Source organism: Lichenostomus cassidix, chromosome 6 (assembly GCF_008360975.1).
Source record: "Lichenostomus cassidix isolate B80296 chromosome 6, HeHo_3.0, whole genome shotgun sequence".
Classification (NCBI taxonomy): Eukaryota; Metazoa; Chordata; class Aves; order Passeriformes; family Meliphagidae; genus Lichenostomus; species Lichenostomus cassidix.
Genome location: NC_139487.1, coordinates 33,866,183 through 33,881,835, shown reverse-complemented (window position 1 = coordinate 33,881,835; position 15,653 = coordinate 33,866,183). Strand labels below are relative to the sequence as shown.

The 15,653-nt window shown below is 47.0% G+C and overlaps 1 protein-coding gene across 5 annotated transcripts in view; it reads left to right on the top strand.

Moving 5' to 3' along the window:
• Positions 1-15,653, top strand: part of PCDH15 (protocadherin related 15) — a 497,507-nt gene that overhangs the window by 220,900 nt on the left and 260,954 nt on the right. The gene's annotated exons all lie outside the window — the stretch shown is intronic.

Here is a 15,653-nt window from a genome sequence, read left to right as displayed (position 1 = left end):
GCAATTCCAATTCTCCTTTTTGTTGGGATTTTTTGTTGCTGAGTCTGTGTGATTTTGAAAGTGAATCCATCGCTTTTCCAATTGTTACCTTTGGTCCCGGGCAAAAACCTTTAGTGTTTACTTCCATTTGGGAGTAATGCACTCTGATGTGGGAATACTGGGCAAAAAGAGATCCTGGGAAGTGCATGTGGATCAGCTGATTTCTTAGCTCAGGTTTGGAACAAAGAGTAATCCAGGAGGTCCTGAGTGAAAAGTGGGATAAAAGGAAAAATTCTGCTCTGCAGGTGATTTTATCTGACTACCAGGATGGTTCTTTTTGCTGAACCAGGGAACATCTGACACTACAGAGAATGCAGGGGGCTTAAGCTCTCTGGATTTATAGGCAGCTTTTATTCAGTGCAGTTCCCAGAGGAAATTATTATTGAAAGTGGAGATGGCGCAGATTAATCCAAGAATTATAAGGAGCTGGCTAAGGCAGATAAGGAGCTGGGGAAAGAGGGGACAGGCACAGGATGAGGTGAGCTCCAGGTGCAGGGGAGGGATCAGAAGCATTCCTGAGGGACAGGAATGACCAGCCCTGCCTAATTCTTCTTTAGTGACCTTGGCACAAGGGCTTTGATGCAGGTTTTGAAACTCCTGTAATGCTGTGAAGGACACAAGAATTACACCAAAGAATTCTGTTGACTTTGTGGATTAGTAGAACAAAAGCAGCGTAAAATTTAATAATCATAAAATAGGACAAAGAGCAGAGGGGCTGCTGTAAACAAAGCTAGAGTTTCAGCGTATGGAAGTTCAACTTTGGGGGTTTTTTTTAGGAGAAGTGTTTGGTTGTAAAACATAGCTGAACTGCAGATTTTCACAACTTTCACAACTGCAGCATTTGCCAGGACACCTGTTCCTCCAAGAGCTGCCACTTACTCAAAATAGTTCAGAGCCTAGGTACCTTATAAAGACTGAATAAATAAAATTTTAGGTCGAAAATATCAAGTTCTACACCTGATTCCAAGTTTGAATTGGCTGCAGGTGTGAAGCCAACCTTGTGAGGAGTAGGAGGAAGGTGCCAGACTAGCAGGAAGCAGGTTCTTGTAGCAGCTTTGGAACTGATCTCGGTGGAACCAGCCCATCTGCCTCCTCCCCTCCAAAAATCCCCAACAAACCAGATAATGGAACTGAGCCAGGGTGGATCTCAGGCTCTAAGTGAGCAGTCCTGGTCCTTGAGGTAGGAAACCTCAATTTGGGGGGGAACTGCAGCTGCTCATGGGGACAGAGCTGGAGACAGAGCCTCCCAAGGGCAGCTCCAGCATGCCTGGGGGATCACTCAGCAATCTTCCCTCTGGGTGAAAAATCCTAAAACTACTGAGAAAGAGGAAAAAGAGGAGCAATTTTATCATTGAATCACAGATGGTCTGGGTTGGAAGACCTTAAAGCTCTTCTTGTTCCAACCCCCCTGCCATGGGCAAGGACACCTTCCACTATCCTGGGTTGCTCCAAGCCCTGTCCAAGCTGGCCTTGGACACTTGCAGGGATGGGGAATCTTAGCACAACCCCACCTGCACAGTGACACCCCCAGAGTGATACCAAAATGATGGTTCAGAGGAGCAAATGAAGCCCACATGGGTCCTTCTCAGTGAAACAGGAGTGTGCTCCTCCTGAGTGTGCTGTGCTCTGCGTCTGACCCTCCAAGGATTTGGGATTGAAGCCAAAAGGATGAGAAAGAAAAGGAATGCTGTACAAATCAGTGAAAAACTTGGTCAAAAGCTAGGAAACAGACGGTTGGAGTAACTGAGCAGTTTCCTGAGTGAGAGGATGACAGCAGCATGGTCTCCAAGGGATCTGCACAAACCTCTTATACTCAGCTGAGAAATGAGCTGCGACAGCCACGGGCTGTGCTGTGCTGCCGGTGGAGCTGAGTGCTGACTGTGCAAAACTGAAGCAGGATTGGGGCAGAATTCACTGCTGGGCAAGGCAGGGGCAGGGGAAACCCTCCAGAGGGGGATGCAAAGGAAAGAAGGAAAAAATCCCAGCCACAGGTGATGAGCCCTGAGCTGGGCAGTGCCACACACCACACAGAGCTGGGAAATACAGAAAGTGCTTCCCTGAGAATCATCAAGGAATCATCCCCAGATGGCGTGGGTTGGAGAGGACCTCAAAGCCCATCCAGTGCCACCTCTGCCATGGCAGGGACACCTTCCACTGTCCCAGGCTGCTCCAAGCCCCAATGTCCAACCTGGCCTTGGACACTGCCAGGGATCCAGGGGCAGCCACAGCTTCTCTGGGCACCCTATGCCATGGTAGCTTTAGTTCTGGAAGTTTCTCAGCAGGGCCTGAAAAATAGAAATACTTTTTGTTAAGGAAGCCAGTGAGCTGCAAGCCTTTGGGGTCGGCTGGAAGTTCAGGGAAATTCTCCCACGGGATGAATATCTCTGCCCTTCCTTAGGGGCTGCTCCTGTTTGGATTCCCCTGTGAAGGGTTTATTTGAACTGGGGATTAAAATGGGATAACCCCTGGTGACGGAGCTCCTAAAAAATCCCAAACTGCTGGAAGGGATTTCAGGCTGTGCCTGGTGAGCAGGACCAGGGGAGGGTTTGTCCAGTTGTCCAAGGCTCTCTCACACATTTGTGGTTGGGTTGGTTGTCATCAGATCAAGGTAGAGCACAAAGAGAAGGATGGGGCATGGCCGGCTGTCCCTTCCTCCCTTCCTGCAAAACAGAGATGTTCAATTTTTAAAAATACATTGAAGTTTCAAATATCATCAAGGGAATAGAACCTGATCCCCCAGCTAGAAAGGCTGGTGGGCAAAAGTGTGTCCTGAGTGTGTCTAAATTGGAAATTGGGAAAAGACCAGAGGGTTAAGTGGCATTCCAAAAGGGCTTTCCAAACCCAGCTGGGACAAAAACTCAGAGTTTCCAAGTAGGGTTCTGGGGAAGGGGTGAGATTTCTGAGTGCAGCCCCCACCTGCAGTCCTCAGGAGCTCACAGTTTTTGGTGTCCCCATGCTCTGAAGGAAGCAAACCTGAGGGATCTGTTTGGGGTATTTGCTGTTATCCAGCAATGCCACTGTTGATTATTCCTCATTGCAAACCCAGTGGTCCCATTCTTACAAGTGAAAAGCTCATCAGGCCTTGAAAATAATTTCGAATTTGTTTATTTTTTCCTTTTACAGTGGAAGGAAACTGCAATATTTTGTGGACTTTAAAAAACAAACTATGTACATGCAATAAGATGGAAAACTGTTAAAACTGTTACATTAAATGGGGCCCTAAAGGAGAAGATGTTCCCAGAGAACAGATATCCATTAGAACACAATGGAAAGGGGGAGATTTGGACAGGGAGCCAGAACCTACAGATGGAAAATATAAATAAATCAAAGTCAACTTGTAAGTGGCCAATATAAACAATGCCACTGCATTACATAAGGTGCAACTGCATCCCAGCTCTGCAGTTGCATGTTACCAAGAAAATGTTTGGATCTGTTGTGTTCCAGCTGTCCCACACCATGGGTAAAACACTGACATTGAAGGAACCTATTTAGAACCTCATGTTATTAAATAAATGCTTCCTGATAAACATCCTGATGGGGGCTTGATGCAAGAGGGAAGTTGCTGGCAAAAGTGTGTCATAAATCTTCAAGGAAGATTAAGGGCAAGGCTGTCCTTTGTTACAACAATAATGACTTTATTCTTCAGAAATTTGGATTATTTTTATAAATTTGGTGCAGTAGCTGCACTGCTGTTCTTTCCCCCCTCAAAGCCGTGGTTCTGGCACATTAAAAATTGCATTTGAGTGCAGTGCTTGTTTCTTATTGCATTTGTCTCCCCACCTAACCCTGGAGCTGGATTTCTCCAGCCACAAATTTTCCTTATTTTCACCAGGGTCTCCATTCTCTGCACTAAAACAATGCCATAAGGAACAAAATGTTGTTTGCACTATCGATCACAGCATTGCCTTGGCTGTAGTGTCACTCCATTATAAAATTAGAGGTTATTGGGGTTTCCAAGGAGAGGAGTGAGACAGAGAAACAGAAGTTTGTGCTGTGGTTTGACTCCATCTCAGCCAAAACCAGGACAGGATGGTTTTTAAGGGCATTTAAAACTGGTGGGAAAGAGGTGCCAGTAAGAGACATTCCCATGTGGAAGTCACAGTGGATTTGGCAGTTTTGACTCCCCCAATAGTAGAAGCTAAACCTAGGCTTGTGCCTGGGCTCTCCTTGGAGGACAATGCCCTTCCATTCCTGATTTTATTCTCTGGATATATTTCAGTCCATATGTCAAAAAAAGAATCCTTATAAAGATTCTTTTTTTTAATTTAGGCTGAGGCTGGTCTTTTCTTGGTTAAAATCTTCTGTTATCATTTCTGTGGATAGCAAAAAGCCTTCCCTGACTTTGGAGGAGAATCTTTCCCCAGGAAGAATAAATAACATGCAGACTGACCTTTCGGTCCCAAGGAGAGTGTCTGCTGAAGAACTTCCCAGCTCCTTGTCTCCGTGCAGGTTGACATTTGCAAGGTTGATAAGTTGGTTATTTGGATGAAAATCGACAGGGAAGGAAAACCACTTTCAAGAGTTGTGATAAGAGTCCACTTCTGCTGGGTTTAATATAAAATAATGGACAGTGCATCACAATAACTCACCATCACTGCCTCATTTAAATAGTGGCTGCTGCTGTGTATCAGTCTGGAGGTCTGGAAAGGGAGAGAGTTAAAATTTAACTGAATAAAGAGGAAAAAAATCCTATCAGGAATTTTGCTCACTGTGCCTTAGAGCATCTTTGCAAGCAGCTCTGTGTGGTGGTGGTATTTTAGGGATTAGAAGGGCCATGGAATATGAGTCATCCTGAATTCTAATCGAGATGGGCAAGCATCTGATACAGAGAAGTGAGAAAAATGAAGGTTTGGGTTGTTTTTTTCTTTATTTCTTCTTTAGAAGACCCTGGATCTCATCATTGTGTGATTTGATGTGTTCTGGGCTCTGTCCCTTCACCAATGAGTGATGTGAGGTTCTGCACTGTGCTAGGGATTGAGATCATACCCCAGATCAGTTCCAAAGGTAGCCTGGAACTCTTACCAGGCCTGATCACCACCTCCAAACTGCTGTTACTGTCAGAAAAGAAGAGGTGTGGTGCACAGAACATTTTCTAAATACACTCCTGGGACATTCCCACACTTTCCTTTATCCAAACTTTCCCCTGTTCTCACCTCAACCCCTGGAACTCGTGATGAGATTTGTAGGAAAAAGAGCCTTACAGAACACATGTTTATTCATCTACTTGGAAATTATTGGCAAGGTAAAGCCAAGCCCATCTCCTCTGGCCTCGGAGAGCTGCAAGTCAGCAGAGTGAAACAGCCCAGTGCCTTTTATTAGATGTTGTGCACTTGACAGCCAAGCCAAATGCCAGGCCTGGGAGAGCAGTAATTCAATTCCTGCCTGAGTAATACACTGGATGTGTCATTCCTGTCCTCCAGAGATACCTGTGACCTCTGCAGGCAGGGCCAGCTGAAAATGAAGAGGTGCCTCCTCAGAGATGGATTTTCCAGGGTGATACTGGCAGTGTCTGAACCAACCCCCTCCACAGCTGTGTTTCACCTTCCAGAGGCTTTGGAACTTGGGAATAAATGAGTGTCCATATCTGTGTACCCCCAGAAAGACAGGAGACCTCCAGTTGTTATGACAACATCTGATCAAGGAAGAAAAGAGAAAAGTGATTGCAAAGTGGTCATTTTGGAGCAAGGCACTGGGATGATCAGAGGAAGGGAGCTGAGAGAGCTGGGATTGAAGCTCTGGGATGTTCTCATTGGTCAGCACAGTTTGGAAAGGCTTATTAAGGACTGGAAATGTTCAAATCCCATCCTGCTGCTTTGGGAAGGTCTGGAGGCATGATTAGGCTGCCTCTCTCCCACATCTGGGAAGGACAGGAGGAGCTGTTTGTACTGGAGCCATGGAAAACAGCAACTGTGTGCACAAGGCTTCTGGTTCAGGCAAAAATCTACCCTTTTATGGCAAAATAAGAACAGAAATCTGCATGGAACCATGTTAAATTCTAATAGTTTGAAATTGGGAAATGCTTTCATTTGGGCACCTGGTTTGTTCTTTTTTTTTTTTTTTTTTTTTGTTTCCCCTGAAGATTTATGGCACTGTTTTCTCCTAATTATCCTCTGTTTTCTAGTTGAAGAAAAATAGACTGAGAATGAGCATTCACTCTGAAAAAAAAATGCCCTTGAGCAGAATTGATTTAAAGCCACCTCAGCACTGCTAGAGCTCCTAAGAGCCACTTCAGAGCACAGGCAGCTTCTTAGGGACATTGGGCCAGTTTGGAGAGAGAGAGAGGGGAAATTCCACTTCTGTCTGAAGCCAGGGGAAATTCAGCCAGGTGAGCCCAGAGTCAGGCAGTGATCAAATTCCCTTGCTTTTTCTTCTGAGGGAAAAAACCTGTAGAATATCCCAAATTGTGTCTATATTAAAATGAAATGTCTCTCTGAGGACCTTTAAATGAACATGGATCAGGAATGAAAGGTCCAATGGTGTCTTGGAGCAGAAAAGGGGTGTGATGACCAGTGGGGAATGTATGAAATGCATTGAGATATTCCTGTTGCTTTATCCCTGCAGAGGACTTCACCAGGTCCCCAGCCATTTTCAAACAGCAGGATTTCCCTTTCACCTGTAAATCACAGTGTAGCAAGACAAAAGTTGATTTTACTCCAATTAAACTTGGAGAACAGCAGTGCTGGTGGTGAGGACTGAAGCTTTCCCCTGTTTCCATTAAGTTGGCTTGGATAGTCCAGGTTTTTTATTTCTGTTTTTAATGAGCTATTATAATGAGCTAAAACAAATGGCAGTGCTTGCCAGAAGCTTCTCAGTGTACTTGCTAATGAGAGAATAGAACTAGATTTGGGCTTATTTGTAGAAGTCTTTGGATTCAATGTGTTTATTTTTGAGTCACTTACCTCCCTGTCTGTATATTAACAGCACATTCACAGAACCCTGCTTCATTTGCCAGTGGCCTGAGGAACCAAATGGTTTCCTGCTGCTGTGCAATTTTATTGCTGGAATATTGATTTTACCAAGTTTTCTGCATAACCATATGCTCAGAATTTTGGGGTGAGAGGCTATAAAAAGGAGCAAATACCTTTGAGGTTTTGGGTTTTGTTCTTCACAGTTATCACCCCCACCTTGTCTAATTTAAAATAATTGTTTTAATGAGAGGGTAGAAATGCTAAATCCTAGCATATACTGACATTTGCCAGCAGATATCTTCCCTTGTCCCCAACCTGTGCATTCCTGAGGTCACATTCAGAGCAGGAGAGTCCAGAAGGGCAGGGAAGCAAAGCCTGAGAGCTCTGCATGCCCTCAGCTGCAGCATCTGCACTGAGAGCGTTTTGTGCAGCCATCCCTGCCCCGGGATTTGTGGCTCTGCACAAACTCGTGTTCTGTTTAAATGGGTCTTTGATATTGACTCCTTTGGTTCAAATGAAAACCTCTGTCCCAGCAATGCTGGGGAGAACTTCAGCACAGCGTTTGGATCACTCCCAGAGGAGCAAACCATAAGCAAATGGTTTCTTTAAAGAATCCAGCTTCTCTTTGTTTGTATTCAATTCCATGGTCATGATCCATTCTTACTGTTCTTACTTGCCTCTGCTTTAATTTTTTTTCTTTTTACCATTTCCTTCTCCTTTCTGGAGAAGGCAGAGTGCCATCACCAAAAGTGGATTTCTCCCAGGAGGAAGAGAAATCTCCCTGTCCAGACTCTGCCAACCCCCTCCAAAAGGTGTCCCCACGTTATTGTGACGTGCAGAGATCTGTATAACAGATGATGGCAACATGATTTTGTATCAGGGCATCAATAGCTGTGGCTAGCACAGGTCTTTCTCGTGAGAACATTCCGCTGTGTTTTATAAACAAAGATAAAGTTTGGATGTTTTTTAAAACAGTGTCTCGAGATTTGGACAGTTCAGGCCTGGCCAGTCAGGCCTAGGGGGAGGTTTCTGGCTGACCAATCTGGGTGACCTCTGAAAAGTCTATATATATTGAAATCAAAATAATAAACTTCTTCTTTCTTGCCGCACTGAGAACTTGGGTCCTTTTCTCTGCTAGTGGCTCAACAGTGACAAATAGCATTGTCCCAACTTTTCATTCCTACAGGCTCTTGCTCTGGGACACTGCAGTGACTCTGTGGAGTATGAGGAAGGCTCAGAAGTCCATGTGAGTGTTTATCTTCACAAATGTGCATTACAAAAGCAGTCATTAGCTCTCTGTCCCTTTTTTACATCCGAGGGAACTGATACAACAGGGAAAGAGATGAGACCATGGAAGGGGGAGGAAAAAACAAAAAAACCCAAAGGTGTGGAGAGCGGTGCCTGTGGTAATTGCAGAGCCAATTTTGGAGTCGCACGAGGTTTACAGAGCTGGGAGAAGTTCCTAAAGCTGCAATGAGGTGATCAGAAGCACCGGCGCTGTATTGATTAATGCTCTCGTGTGTGAGATAAGACAAAGGAGCCTGTACCTGCTGTAATGCTTTTATCTGCTGGGCCTAATTGGAGTTTTACCCCGGATTTTATATATTCCATCAGTAATGAGTTAATTGTATATGCCAAATGGATAACGAAGTTATTAGCAGTGTGTCTGAAAACCACAGAGGAATTATCCAGGAGGCTGCTTTCTGCTCCAGGTCCTGGCTGGTTTGATATTAAATTGATATTAATTTGAGCACTAATGTTGCGCTGCTGTATGTTGTGTAAACACTCTGCTTTGCTCAGCTGTATTTTTCTTTTTCTTGGCTTGCTGTGGCTTTCCTTGGAGGAGGAGGAGGAAGCCTTGTTTGCCCACGAGCACCACGGCAGTGGGAGGGCCAGCTGCACATTTTAGCAAAGGTGCAAGATTTCTGCTGGGGGAAAAAAAAACCAAGTAAATCCCAAGGGAAGAGCTCTGCTGTAAAGCCTGTCAGTGCAATCTGCCAGAGAGCCTGGGATTTGGGCTTGGAAAAATCCCATTGCAGTAATCCATTAATCCATGGAATTACCTGGAAGCTTTTCAATATTAGGAAGTCATTAGATGAGATCCCAATTTTTTTTAAATTTGTGTTTAGCATTTATGGCTCTTTCTGGTGCTTGATTTTCTTTTATCCACTGCCCTCTACAGGTTTTGTGGACAGAGTTAGGCTGAGGGAGGTGAAGTTGCAGCAGTGGCTGGCTCTGGCTTTAACAGAACTCCAGAGGTTCTCCCAGAGCTGTTTTCCACACTCTCTGGGAAGGGAAAAAATATCTACTGTGGGAGAAGTTCAGGTTTTAATGCCGTGATGGGTAATTCTAGCTTTTCTGGGTACAGAAGCAGGATATAACATTTCTTCCTGAAAGCCTCCCTGCTTTATTCCAGGTGATAAGACCCATGGCTCAGTGTTATCAGTGCATCGAATGCTTGGCTGTTTATCCCTTTTTGGTGTATTCCTGTTAAAAACCATTTTCAGGGAGGCATCATCCTTGTGGATGAGCTGAGAAATGCTGCTGAACCTAAAAGTCTTGCTGTGAGGGGTGAATGCCAGGCTCCTCGTGTTTCCTGTATCCTCAGTGGGATCTGGGGACTTTTCCCTCTCCTGGAGAATGGGAACAACTGGTTTTCCATGGACTTTCCTTACATTTCATGAACAGGAAGTGCAACTGCAGCACATCCCCTCACAGGGATGTTTGGGAATCGCTCACAGCTCTATCTTGGCTGCTGCTTTCCTGAAGTGATTTGCATCCTAATGGCTTTGATGCTGCTATCAAAGAATTTGGGGGGAAGGACAAAAAGGCAGCGATGTGGAATGATTGTGTGAACCTCCCTTCCCGGAGAAACTCGGCTGAAAATAGAAATATTGGCTTCAAGACATGCCAAGGCTTCAGCTCTGGCTTTGCTGTGTCCACTGGTGCTTGGCATCGCTCTGGGAAATGCATATAAATTCAGATTTAGCTCTGTAGTGGGCACCACTCAGCAGAGCCTCTGAAATCCCACGGCTTGGCCAGTCAGGGAAAATGTTTGTGCTGAGTTGGGAAAAGTACCCCGGGCTTCCCTGAGCATCCTTCCATGAGGTGTTTTTAAGGCATTGTGGTTTATCTGTAAAGGGAAGCAAATCCAAGTTGGCTGGAGCACGGGAGCTGCTCCTGAGCTGACATCCAGGGAATTGTTGGATGGACTGAGGTGTGTTGTGGTTTGGAACAGCTCATGCTGGGGAGCCCATGATCCTGGGATTCCTGGATTTCAGGGCTTTATCCTCCAGAAATGCAGTTTCTGTGCTCCCAGAGCTCCCTGCAATGCAGTGCAGCATTCAGGGGCTGAGGACAGTCCAGAAGTGACCTGGACAGGAGCATTCTCCCACATCAGCCTCTCCATCCTCACCAGGAGAACAGGATTCATCCCAGATCTCTGCTGCAGTGATCACGTAGCCTCAGTAGATTTATAGATGATCCTTATCTCCCTGACTTGTTTCTCCCATGCACACCCATTAATTTATTTTCCCTGTTCAAGATACAGTTAGAGATAATTTTCAAGGCTCTGTGCTTGGAGCTTTGGTTGAATTTTATCTCAGCACTGGGCCATTCCTCCCCAAAGTGGATCTGCTCCTAAATTCTCCTTCCTAAAGGACTCTCCCTAAAGTTCCTGCAGCTCTGCAGTGACACAAGGAAAGCCACAGAAGTGACCAGAGCTGGCTCTGCTCTCCAGGGCACCCAGAACTTGTCAGCTGGGTTTGAAACTTAGCAGGGGATGATGGAGGTGGAAAAAGAATTTCTATAGATATGCAGCTTTGAATTCTTCTTAATTTTCCAGTTGACTGGGGATTTGGGGTGTCCCAGACGAATTTGTCTGGTATCAAAGTCTTGAAGCAGGAATAAGCCACTGCAAGTTGTCATGGACAGCAAAATGTGGGGAGGCCTGTGGGACTGAAATGGGAAGGAGGGAGGAAACAGTGGCCACTTTGCAGGAGTTGTGGACACAGAAATGACTGTAAGGAAGGTGTAAAATACCCAGGGAGTATTAATCCAAATAACCACAGGTCTCAGTGGGATGGAAAAGCCAGGTGGGTGTATTTAGGGTGCAGGCAAATACAGGAGAGAGGTTTGTGCTCATGAGACCCTCTGGGAGAATGGGAAAAGAATTTTCCTTCCTTGGACAGCAGCAGGAGTTTCTCCACGGAAAGGGTGCTCAGGCCTTGGCAGGGGCTGCCCAGGGAGCTCTGCAGTCCCCATGCCTGCAGGTGTCCAAGGAAGGCCTGGAGGTGGCACTGAGTGCTCTGGGCTGGGGACAAGGTGGGCATTGGGCACAGCTGGGACTCCATGGGCTGGGAGGGCTTTTCCAGCCTCAGGGATTCTGTAATTCCCTGCTCTTTTCTCCAGTGTCTTCCCAGACAGCAGCTCCTGTCCTCAGCAGCTGCTGTTGGAAGCTCCTGGCTGGCTTTGTCCCCTTAGCTCCTTGGCTGCTCCCCTGCCTGTCCCTGAGTGCTGGGATGTGCCAGGGATGATCAGCCCTGGAATTCTGGTGGTTCTTTCCATTGCCTCAAGCCCCATTTGCATTCCTGAGCTTCCCACTGCCAGCTGGGATTGTGCTGCCCTCACCCACATTGTGCCCATCCCAGTATTTGGGGAGAAATGTCTGGGGGCTCTTCTTGCTGCACTAAAGCAGCCAAGTTTGCCAAGGGCAGATGTTGAGAGGTTGATAATTTATGTGTCAGCAGCAGCCTGAAAGACTCTGCCAGGAACACATCAGCTTGAAGCCAGAGCAGGACAAAATGTGTGGAATCTGTTAATTGCAGCCTGTTGGGTTTTTGGATCAGAACTGGCTTTTACAGAGAAGAGAGTCTGCTCTGATTTTGCTCGCATTTTCCCCAGGTAATTGTGCCAGTCAGGATACATTTCCCACAGATGCATTGCTCTTCCCATTAATTCTCCCCACAGATGCCTCTGCTGCACAGCTCCCTCCCTGCATGCCTTTCTGGGGTGACAGGGCAGTGTAAATCCTAATGTTCTCCTCCAAAGATACAACAGAGATGGATTAAAAGCAGTTCCTCTTCACTGAGCACTCAGCTCATGGAATTCTTCTGCCTTCACGTGGGAAGAGAATACCCAGAAACACAGGAAAGTACATTGCTGCCCGCCTGGACAGGCACTGACAGATCCCTCAGGATGCTGGGAAGTGTCTGCACTTCCATTTATCACTGCCTTGACATACCCTTAGACAGGATTTACAACAGAGAGCACCATAATTTCACAGAAATGTATTTATAAAATAAAATGCAGTGAGGAAATACAGTTCTCCTCAGTTCCTGACCCCTTGGAACTGATTCCTTCCTGAGGCTCTGTTTAGGATGAAAACAGAGAGCTGCACAGCTCCAGCAGTGCCTGCCTCGCTTGGCCATTGATGCAGAATTCTGTTTGGATTTGTAATTGCCGCTTAAGGCGATAATTAATACATAAAGATGTGATTTGCCACATCTCAGCTGAGGTTCTCCAGGCTGGGGAGCAGAGGATCCGGAGGCAAAGGGAGGAATGGTGGCCCTCGGCTGGGCAGGAGCAGCAGGAGCCTGGCTTGGTGGTGCAGGAAATTGTCTCAGGCTCTGTTCTCAGCAGCACAGGCAGAAATAAAAACCTCCCAGCGCTGGGGCTGACCTGTGATGGGATTAGATCTGAATCACCTCTTTCTCTTTCTCTGCCATTTGAAAGGTCTGCTTTTCCCTCAGTGCCCTGTGATTGCTGCTTAAAAATGCTCCTGGATTGTTTACCTTGATGGAGACCAGGATAATCCTCAGGCTGCTCCAACCACTCTGGTGCTCCTAGCGATTTCCCAGAGCCCAGGATTGGCTGAAATGATTTGTCTGGAATCAAAGAAAATTTAGGGGTGTTCTTTTATCTAAATGGGAGCAGAATGCTGGCCAGGTTGATTTTCTCCCAAACCACCTTTTCTGCTCCATGGCTGAGTCTCTCCTTCACGTGGCTCCCATGAAGGCAGCATTCCCTGGTGTCTCTCCCTGCCCACTTCAGAGCCCTGGCTGTGATTCCCAAAGGAAATCGTCCCTCTTGCAGCAGTGGTAATTTTTAAGGTCACTAACGATTCTGAGATTCCCAAACTGGAATCGAGTATTTTCAGGAATTTGGGAATCTTGAAATGCTCCCTCCTCTGGGAGCAATTCTATTAAAGCAAAGCCAGCAAAAAACCCCAATTATGAAGCAGAGACTGATGTAACTCACCCAGACCAACACTCATGGGTGAATCTCTTCCTCTTATCCTCGAGGTCCCTGAAGACATCCCCAAAACCCAAGGGAAGAACCCTCACACATTCCCAGGGGAAAAACCTGCCTGTTTGAAAGTGGGAATGGAGCTTTCTAGTTTAAAGGGGCTCCCTGCCAGTCCTGTATCTCCAGGTCAGTTCAGCAGCTTCTCTGCCAGCTCTTGGCCTCACTGTCCAGCTGTTAAGTCAGGTTTATTTGCCAGGCTGCATTTAGCATCATTCACACCAAAAGCAGCCCATGGCCCCCACTGGCAGCTCACAAACAGAGCACTGTCCCAGCTGCTTGGCCCCATTCCTGGGGCAGAGGGGAGGATCCTGCTCCACTGCCCTTGGCCCAGGTATTTCCTGAGCCCCCAGGAGCTGCTGGACATCTGCAGGCAGCTGAGCCCAGGCAGCCTCACTGCATCACAGCATCAGAGCTGCTTTCTGCCTCCTCAGCAGGGTGACATTCCAGCTCCTGGGGAGTTCAGGAACAAATCCAGCTGGATTTGGGCCAGTCTGGGGACTGCATGGAGACTTGGGCTTCGTTCCTGTTCCTTGTTCCAGCAGCAGCTCTGGAGGGGCTGGGCAGGGAATGAGGGACAGAGGGACGAAATGGTTGAGGTTGCCTTGGATTATTTCATCTCTGGGATGAAAATGCCACAGACATTCCCAGATCCATCATTTCCTTGGACAATTTGTTCTGCAAGCCATTTTTTCAGGTTCAGGCCTGATGGGAAAGCACTGAAATCCCAGGCTGTGCTGATCTCAGGAGTTCTGCCTTTCACTTTGGGGCTGGATGTTTGTAACTCTCCCAAGTTATTCCTCCAAAAGGCTGGAAAGGCCAAATGTTTCTCAAGCACTGTTCTGCTGGTGTTGGAAGGGACCTTAAAGATCATCCAGTGCCACCCCTGCCGTGGCAGGGACACCTTCCACTGTCCCAGGCTGCTCCAAGCTCTGTCCAACCTGGCCCTGGATACTTCCAGGGGTGGGAAGTTCCTCAATTTTCCCAAGATTCCAAAGGGAATTCTGCACTCAGCCTTCCAGGCTCTGAAGGAAATTCAAAGACACCCTTGGCCAGGGAGAATATTATTCTTGATATTGCAGAAATGGAGCAGTGAAGTCAAACAAACTCCCCCAGAGGTTTCTGGAGAATGATTTTTGGGGCAACAGCAGCCCTGAGGCTCTGCTGGAAGTGCAGCCAGGCTGGGCAGGAGTGAGCTGCAGGATCTTGGCTGCAGAGGAGCCACAGCAGGAGCAGATAGATAAGGACAGGGCAGACACAGGGACAGATTGTTGAGATCAGAAGGAGAGTAAAGTGGAATTAAGGCTCTGTCTGAGTGGGAATGGGAGGAGTGCATGTCTGGAATGAGCAGGGGTGCCTCACTCAGCAGGAACAGATGGCTGGGGGTGTGTGCAGCCCAGCGTGGGACACAGGCAGGGACATTGGGATGTCTCCTCTGCCCCACCATGCACAGAGCAGCCCTGCCTGACATCCAGAGACATCCTGGAGTGTTACTGAGCAGGGATGGGCTGACAGCAGCAGGGACTGGAGGCTGAGTTCATCCCAGCTCTGCTCCTGCTGTGGCTCCTCTGCAGCCAAGATCCTGCAGCTCACTCCTGCCCAGCCTGGCTGCACTGCCAGCAGAGCCTCAGGGCTGCTGTTGCCCCAAAGCCTTTCCAGAGCTGTTGTTGCCTCAAAATCATTCCCCAGAAGCCTCTGGGGGTGTTTGACTTTCCTGCTACACTTCTGCAATATCCAGAATAATATTCTCCCTGACCAACAGTGGTTTTGAATTTCCTTCAGAGCCTGGAAGGCTGAGTGCAGAATTCCCTTTGTGTTACTGGGAAAATGGGGAAGATTGTCCCTTCTGTGTGATTTGGCAGCTGAGGCACAAAATACTCCTTCACTGGCTTTTTTTTTTTCCTCCCTCTGAGTTTTGGAATCTTGAGTTTAGGCAGAGAAATAGCAAAAAGAGGCTTTTAAGGAGAAGCTTGAAAAATGGATGTGCAAAATTTGGAGCCCTGTGGAGATTATCACCCTTCCCATTTTATTTTGTGGGGCTGCTTGGAGTTTATACACTCAGTGGGAATAAACAGGAGAGCCCCTGCAGGTGGATGAGCCAGGGAAGATGGGATTAGGGATAAAAAGCTGAGCCAGCTTGCTGTTCTCTGTCCCTTTTGCCACCTCTTGTTCTCCAGCTCTCCTGCCGTGTCCTGGCACTGTAACTATCCCAACTTGAGAGAGAGAGAAAGAAAGAAAGAGAAAGAGAGAAAGAGAGAAAGAGAGAAAGAGAGAAAGAAAGAAAGAAAGAGAGAGAGAGAAAGAGAGAGAAAGAGAGAGAGAGAAAGAGAGAGAGAAAGAGAGAGAGAAAGGAAGGAAGGAAGGAAGGAAGGAAGGAAGGAAGGAAGGAAGGAAGGAAGGAAG